Genomic DNA, 7,780 nt, shown 5'->3' with positions numbered 1-7,780 from the left:
TCATTTTTGTCATTTTTGTCATTTTTGTCATTTTTGTCATTTTTGTCATTTTTGTCATTTTTGTCATTTTTGTCATTTTTGTCATTTTCGTCATTTTTGTCACTTTTGTCATTTTTGTCATTTTTGTCATTTTTGTCATTTTTGTCATATTTGTCATATTTGTCATATTTGTCATATTTGTCATTTTTGTCATTTTTGTCATTTTTGTCATTTTTGTCATTTTTGTCATTTTTGTCATTTTTGTCATTTTTGTCATTTTTGTCATTTTTGTCATTTTTGTCATTTTTGTCATTTTTGTCATTTTTGTCATTTTTGTCATTTTTGTCATTTTTGTCATTTTTGTCATTTTTGTCATTTTTGTCATTTTTGTCATTTTTGTCATTTTTGTCATTTTTGTCATTTTTGTCATTTTTGTCATTTTTGTCATTTTTGTCATTTTTGTCATTTTTGTCATTTTTGTCATTTTTGTCATTTTTGTCATTTTTGTCATTTCTGTCATTTCTGTCATTTCTGTCATTTTTGTCATTTTTGTCATTTTTGTCATTTTTGTCATTTTTGTCATTTTTGTCATTTTTGTCATTTTTGTCATTTTTGTCATTTTTGTCATTTTTGTCATTTTTGTCATTTTTGTCATTTTTGTCATTTTTGTCATTTTTGTCATTTTTGTCATTTTTGTCATTTTTGTCATTTTTGTCATTTTTGTCATTTTTGTCATTTTTGTCATTTTTGTCATTTTTGTCATTTTTGTCATTTTTGTCATTTTTGTCATTTTTGTCATTTTTGTCATTTTTGTCATTTTTGTCATTTTTGTCATTTTTGTCATTTTTGTCATTTTTGTCATTTTTGTCATTTTTGTCATTTTTGTCATTTTTGTCATTTTTGTCATTTTTGTCATTTTTGTCATTTTTGTCATTTTTGTCATTTTTGTCATTTTTGTCATTTTTGTCATTTTTGTCATTTTTGTCATTTTTGTCATTTTTGTCATTTTTGTCATTTTTGTCATTTTTGTCATTTTTGTCATTTTTGTCATTTTTGTCATTTTTGTCATTTTTGTCATTTTTGTCATTTTTGTTTTTGTCATTTTTGTCATTTTTGTCATTTTTGTCATTTTTGTCATTTTTGTCATTTTTGTCATTTTTGTCATTTTTGTCATTTTTGTCATTTCTGTCATTTTTGTCATTTTTGTCATTTTTGTCATTTTTGTCATTTTTGTCATTTTTGTCATTTTTGTCATTTTTGTCATTTTTGTCATTTTTGTCATTTTTGTCATTTTTGTCATTTTTGTCATTTTTGTCATTTTTGTCATTTTTGTCATTTTTGTCATTTTTGTCATTTTTGTCATTTTTGTCATTTTTGTCATTTTTGTCATTTTTGTCATTTTTGTCATTTTTGTCATTTTTGTCATTTTTGTCATTTTTGTCATTTTTGTCATTTTTGTCATTTTTGTCATTTTTGTCATTTTTGTCATTTTTGTCATTTTTGTCATTTTTGTCATTTTTGTCATTTTTGTCATTTTTGTAATTGTTGTCATTTTTGACATTTTTGTCATTTTTGTCATTTTTTTCATTTGTCATCTTTGGGATTTTTCTTATTTTTATTTTTTAAGACTTTTGTTTTGTTTATGAAAAAATCACATTTCTCGTTAATGGTTGATAATTTGTCATTATTAATTTAATTTTTTTTTTTTTTTCAGTATGTTTCCCATTTTGTGTTTTATTTTGGTTTTTTTCTTTATTTCAGTCTATTTGTCTGTTTTTTTTCCTATCGGTATTTGTTTGGTTTGATTCCTGTCAATTTTTCGATTATTTTCTTTTTAATTGGTGATTTTTTTTTCTTTGTTTAGCGTTTTCTTCTTTTTCAGTTTAAATTTTTTGTATGTTTTTTGTTTGTTTGTTTTTTTTTTTTGTTTTTATTTATTTGGACAATTTGTCTCCACTAGGTTTTACCTTTTGGGTTTTTTTGTTCTGAAATCCACATGAGTTATTTTTTTTTTAGTTTTCAGCTTGAACTTTTCTCCTTAATTGCGTCTCTCGCTTCAATTTGTAAATTTGAAACGATCATCAACACAAAAGAAAAAAGAACTCCGTTCGCCCCTCCTTCTCGCTGAACAAAATTTTTCACGGTCTGTCGCCCACCCACCCTCTGGTGAGTTTTTCTTCATTTATTATAATCGTTTACGCCTGACTGGTCAATGGACGCAACCCAAAAGTAGGGATAGGCCTACTTCATGATGACGCGAAAAAAAAGGTTTATAATTTCAGACTTGAAACGTTTCGGAACTGTTCGCTACTCGGGTTGCCAATATATTTTTTTGCTCTCTTTTTGGTTCGCTCTCCTTTACTCTCTTACTTTTTTTTGTGCTGTCGATAAATGACCATCTCGACGTTACAACATTATTGAGGGTTAAAAAAAGAACAAATCGCTTCTCTTGTTTGTTTTGCTTCGCGTCTGTCATAAAAAATTTGATGCCAACACTCACCTTTTACCGCGCTTTTTTAGCTACCGAAACAGGCGACATATTGTGTAGGTCAAGATTGCAATATTCGCTCTGAGGACGGCGTCGTTTATGAACTTGATTTTGATGCGAATGACGAAAGGGAATCCGATGGGTTGAAGACGAACATGAATGTGTTTGCTGTTGTGAAACGTGGAAACTTATTTTTTTTAGAGAACTGATTTTTTAAGAAACTAATTTGTATACATTGTTAACGTCGATGTTAAGTCGATTAAATCTCATTAAGATCCGATTGTAGATCAATCGATATCAGAGTCAAGTGTTATTTGACCTGAAAAAAATAAAAATAAAAATAAATAATTGAACTAAATGGCATTCGATTAAATAACCTGACAGATTGTCAGCGAAGCTTAAAAAAGAGAAAGGGCGGAATCAGTTTGATAGAATTTAGATAATACATAAAGTGAGTCTGATCCATGCACGAAATTTACACCCTCACACCACTATCATCAACATGCTTGATGATGATTGTTGTTCGGCAGCGTGATTGAGGGTGGAATGTAAACAACACAATCAATTCCCAACTTTTAATTATGAATCGTCGGCCCGCAGTAATGCGGAAGATTCGTTTGTTTTGAAACGGATTTTCGATCCAACTAGACACGTATGGAACTGTTCTCTCGATTTGTGTGCCTCTGCATTGAGATGAGAAAAACAATAGTAAAACTAATTGTTATGAATTCTGTTTGAATTCTGCACCGTTTATTGCATTTCCGGACACGTTCCGTGTGTTGTTTCTAAATAAACGCATATGATTCGTAAAATTAGTATGACTCAGAACTGAAACATCCTTCTTCTCGACAAAATAGTACGTAATTACTGGATGATTGCGAAAGCATCGAAATTCAGGAAGAATAATTGAAATTTCTGAACCTGAAATCTGAATCTGAAATCTGAATCTCAAATCTGAATCTGAAATCTGAGTCTGAAATCTGAATCTGAAATCTGAATCTGAAATCTGAATCTGATTGGTTTTTTTTTCTGAATCATCCAAGAATTCTTATCTAAATTCTTGGATAGCTGTTTATTATTTTATTTTTAGAATTCTGAGTTTCACATTTCCTATGAATTATCGATCGGATTGAACAGATTTTTCTATTGTCACGAAAGCATTTCCTCTCTCTCGTCGTCTCGGTTACTCGGCTTTAATCAACTTGAAAATCTCAAAATGAAAAACACCTCGACCAGGTTTCCTGTTACGTATTCTGGCTGTGCTGCTGCTGTTGCTCCGTATAGTCAATAGCAACCAGACCGGTCCCTGCTGGTGTTACTGGAATCCGGAGACATTCACTTGATCTAGGTCAAACCGATAACAAGTGGGTTCAGTTAAAATGTTTGTTATTGTTTGAGAAATTGTTTTTGTTTATTTTAAATTTTGAAAAAAGTTTATTTTTCTCACCGAAAAATTTACATGTTTAAAGCTTGCTCAAATTTTTTTTACTACCTCCGCTTTCTGGTGAGGAATTGCATTTTCTTTGCACCCCATGTGTCAATTATTTTTCCGACTGCAGATTTTTTGTGTGTGTGGGTTCTACTTAGGGCAGGAGCTGAAGCTCGATTTGCTTTTAATCGTTGGCTGCTCCTGAATTTGGGATAAAAAATATTGAGAGCTTAATGCAGTGGAGTAACTAAAACATTGTACATATATCTTCTGGAGTAAAATTCAGCGAATTTAACGTCGATACAATATTTCCTTATCAAAAGCAGAACACTTCATTCTAGCCGTTTATATTTCCCCTGCTAGTGGTAACCATTCATTGCCTATATAAAGGCGTTAAAATTGTCTTTTGGCTTCCGCTGTTTTCAATAGTATAAACTAAGGCGCTAAAAATATTGTTGTTCGTGTGACTTTAATTTCACAAACCTTATAATAGTGATAATCGAAAAGAAGCCAAACAAGTTCTAAGCTCAAATTCTGTTCCAGTCGCTCGAAGTGTTCGGATGTCTTTTTGTTATCTCCGCTCATTAGAGTTTTTTCTCTCGCTAAGTTGGTATGCGACAGTATATAGTGCAGTTTTTACACGTGGAGTTATTTTCGGTCATCAATTACCAAAGTTCCTGTGCAATAACGATTGGCAAAAGCCGCAGTCATCAAGCGAGGGCGCCTTCCGGTTCGCCCTAGGAATCCGGATGTTTGTACCGTTGGGGCGTTGACTCGGAGATTCTGATTGCCGTGTCCGGGCCACATAAATAGGACTGCTCAGCGTTTGGTGGCCGTACTCAGCGATTGGTGACGCCATCTTCTATTAACGGAGGACCACGTGTTTTTTCTTTACAATACAAAGTGATTGAATTCTTGTAAGTTTCTTTTTTTCTTTTCCCTTTTTACTGTTTCTATTTTTTCGCTTTATTTTTATTTCGATAATTGAGGGCTTCGCTCATATTTTCAACACGGACGACAGTCCTTGTTGAGAAATATGAGCGAAGGCGGGGGGTTAAACCCCTCAACTGTGGATGATGAGAAAGTCATCTACGAAGATGAGGAGCATCTGGAGGATTCGGTTGATGCTGGTCCTTCAGATGTTCAGCATTCTCGGATGGATGTTAATTCTGAAACATCCACAGTTGAGAGTAGAGCAACCCGTCTCCGAACCTACACGGAGAGACCTGATTTCACTGGCCCATGGGTGGTTTTTATCCGGCCCAAAAAAAATGGTAAACAACTGAATGTGATTCAGATCACTAAGGATCTGGCAAGGTGGACCTCCGTGACCACTATTATCAAGGTACGACCAAACAAGTTGCGGGTTGTTGTGGCCAACCATAAAGCTGCCAATGAAATTGTTGCCAGCAAGTTCATAAATTTGGAGTACCATGTTTACATTCCGTCTCGAGACGTAGAGATCGAGGGTGTAATCACGGAAACGAGCCTGAAGGAAGAGTACGTGAAATCCAACGGCGTTGGCAAGTTCAAGAGCCTTGATTCGACTTCGGTCGAAATCTTGGATTGTCGTCAACTCCGAACTGCCAACGTCATAAATGGAGTTAAAGTGTACTCGCCTTCAGATTCGTTTCGTGTGACCTTTGCGGGTACCGCCCTCCCTCACTACGTCTTGATTGACGGAATGTTAAGGCTGCCTGTGCGGCTCTTTGTGCCTCGACCCATGGATTGCAAAAATTGCATTAAGTTGGGGCACACAGCATCACACTGTTGCAATAAGCAACGCTGTCCCCAATGCAGGGAGAATCATGGGGCAGGAGCGTGCTCAGCAATAGAGCAGAAATGTGTCTATTGCGGGGGCTCACCCCATGATATCTCCTCGTGCGAGGCATACAAGAGTCGCTGGGATAGTCAAAAGCGCTCTTTAAAAGAACGGTCGAAGCGGTCTTATGCCGCAATTTTGAAGGGCGCGGCGCCCCCGATCCAACCTCACCCCTCAAACATCTTCTCAGTGCTGCCAGTGGACAATGATGACACAGACTCCACTGACCAAGAACACCCAGTAATTTTTGTTGGTAATTCCCGAAAACGAGCAAAACCTGCTCCTAAGACCCCTAAAGTTCAAAACAGGTTCCCACATTTAGCTCCCAACCTAACGTCACACAAAAACCGTCAATATCTGGAAAAGGAAAACATGTCCCTCCCGGATTCTCCATGAATTTTGTACCCCAGAATAAACCAGAAGTACCGGAGACTTCGAAGACCCAAAGGCTTAATGAAGTTTTGTCAGAACCATCTGCTCAATCGGGACTTTTTAAATTGTCTGATATTTTAAATGGAGTTTTTACGTTTTTTAATGCATCGGAATCAATCAGGGGCATTGTAACCTCAATGCTACCTGTATTAAAGACATTTTTGAAGCAATTGATGCAAACTTGGCCCCTTTTTTCAGTGCTTATCTCTCTCGATGGCTAATATACGCCGAGAGGTCGGAGGTATCACTGTTATACAGTGGAATTGTCGTAGTTTATTTCCTAAACTGGATCCGTTCAAATGTCTTCTGCATGATACTAGTTGCGATATTTTTGCCCTTTCTGAAACATGGCTTTCTTCTCAATCAAACATCTCATTCCACGATTTTAACATTATCCGTCTGGATCGCAACGATTCTTACGGAGGGGTGCTTTTGGGGATCAATAAGCGCCACTCCTTTTATAGAATCTACCTCCCTTTATCAGGAAGCTGTTGCATGTCATACAACTATAAGAGGTAAGGACTTATGCGTTGTCAGTTTGTACTGGCCTCATAGAGTTGCAGTGGATCGAAGTCACCTAGAGAACCTGTGCTCAGTGCTTCCTGAGCCAAGGTTGATCCTGGGTGATTTCAATTCACATGGAACTGTCTGGGGAGAACAAATTGACGATAGTCGTTCTACTCTTATCTATGACATTTGTGACAGTTTTAATTTAACAATTTTGAACACGGGTGAAAAAACACGGGTACCTAAACCTCCTGCAAGACCAAGCGCAATTGACCTCTCACTCTGCTCAAATTCACTATCATTGGATTGCCAGTGGAAGGTAATCTCTGATCCCAATGGTAGTGATCACTTGCCAATCAAAATTACAATCACCAATGGGGCCAGCACTTCAAACCAAACAAATATGGCATATGACTTTACAAGACACATCGACTGGAAAAAATATGCGGACACGATTACAACAGCCATCAATTCAATGAATATCCTTTCTCCTTTGGAAGAGTATAACTTTCTAGCTAGTTTGATACATGAAAGCGCAGTTTGTGCTCAAACGAAACCCATCCCAGATTCATCTGTACGTCGAAGGCCTCCTAATCCATGGTGGGACAACCAGTGTTCTGAGCTTTATAAGGACAAATCAAAAGCATTCAAAGATTTTAGAAAACATGGAACTCTCGTCCTTTTCGAAAAATATGTTTCCCTTGAAAATCAGTTGAAAAAATTGATCAAAGGGAAGAAAAAGGCATATTGGAGGACTTTTATAGGTGGGTTGTCACGGGAAACATCCTTGAGTACCTTGTGGAGAGTGGCACGAAGCATGCGTAATCGATCATCAACAAATGAAAGTGAGGAATATTCACATAGATGGATATTCAACTTTGCACGGAAAGTCTATCCTGATTTCACACCGAACCAAAAAATTATCCGGAATGTGTCCCAAGACAGGTGCCATCTGGATTCCAGCTTTTCAATGGTTGAGTTTTCACTTGCTCTCCTCTCTTGCAACAATTCAGCTCCAGGAATTGATAATATTAAATTTAACTTGTTGAAAAACCTTCCGGATGTCGCAAAATTTCGCTTGTTAAATTTATTTAATCGGTTCTTAGAGTATAACATTGTTCCT

Source organism: Uranotaenia lowii, chromosome 1, assembly GCF_029784155.1.
Source record: "Uranotaenia lowii strain MFRU-FL chromosome 1, ASM2978415v1, whole genome shotgun sequence".
NCBI classification, from domain to species: Eukaryota; Metazoa; Arthropoda; class Insecta; order Diptera; family Culicidae; genus Uranotaenia; species Uranotaenia lowii.
The sequence above is the reverse complement of the archived record's forward strand: the minus strand, read 5'-3'. Positions refer to the sequence as shown.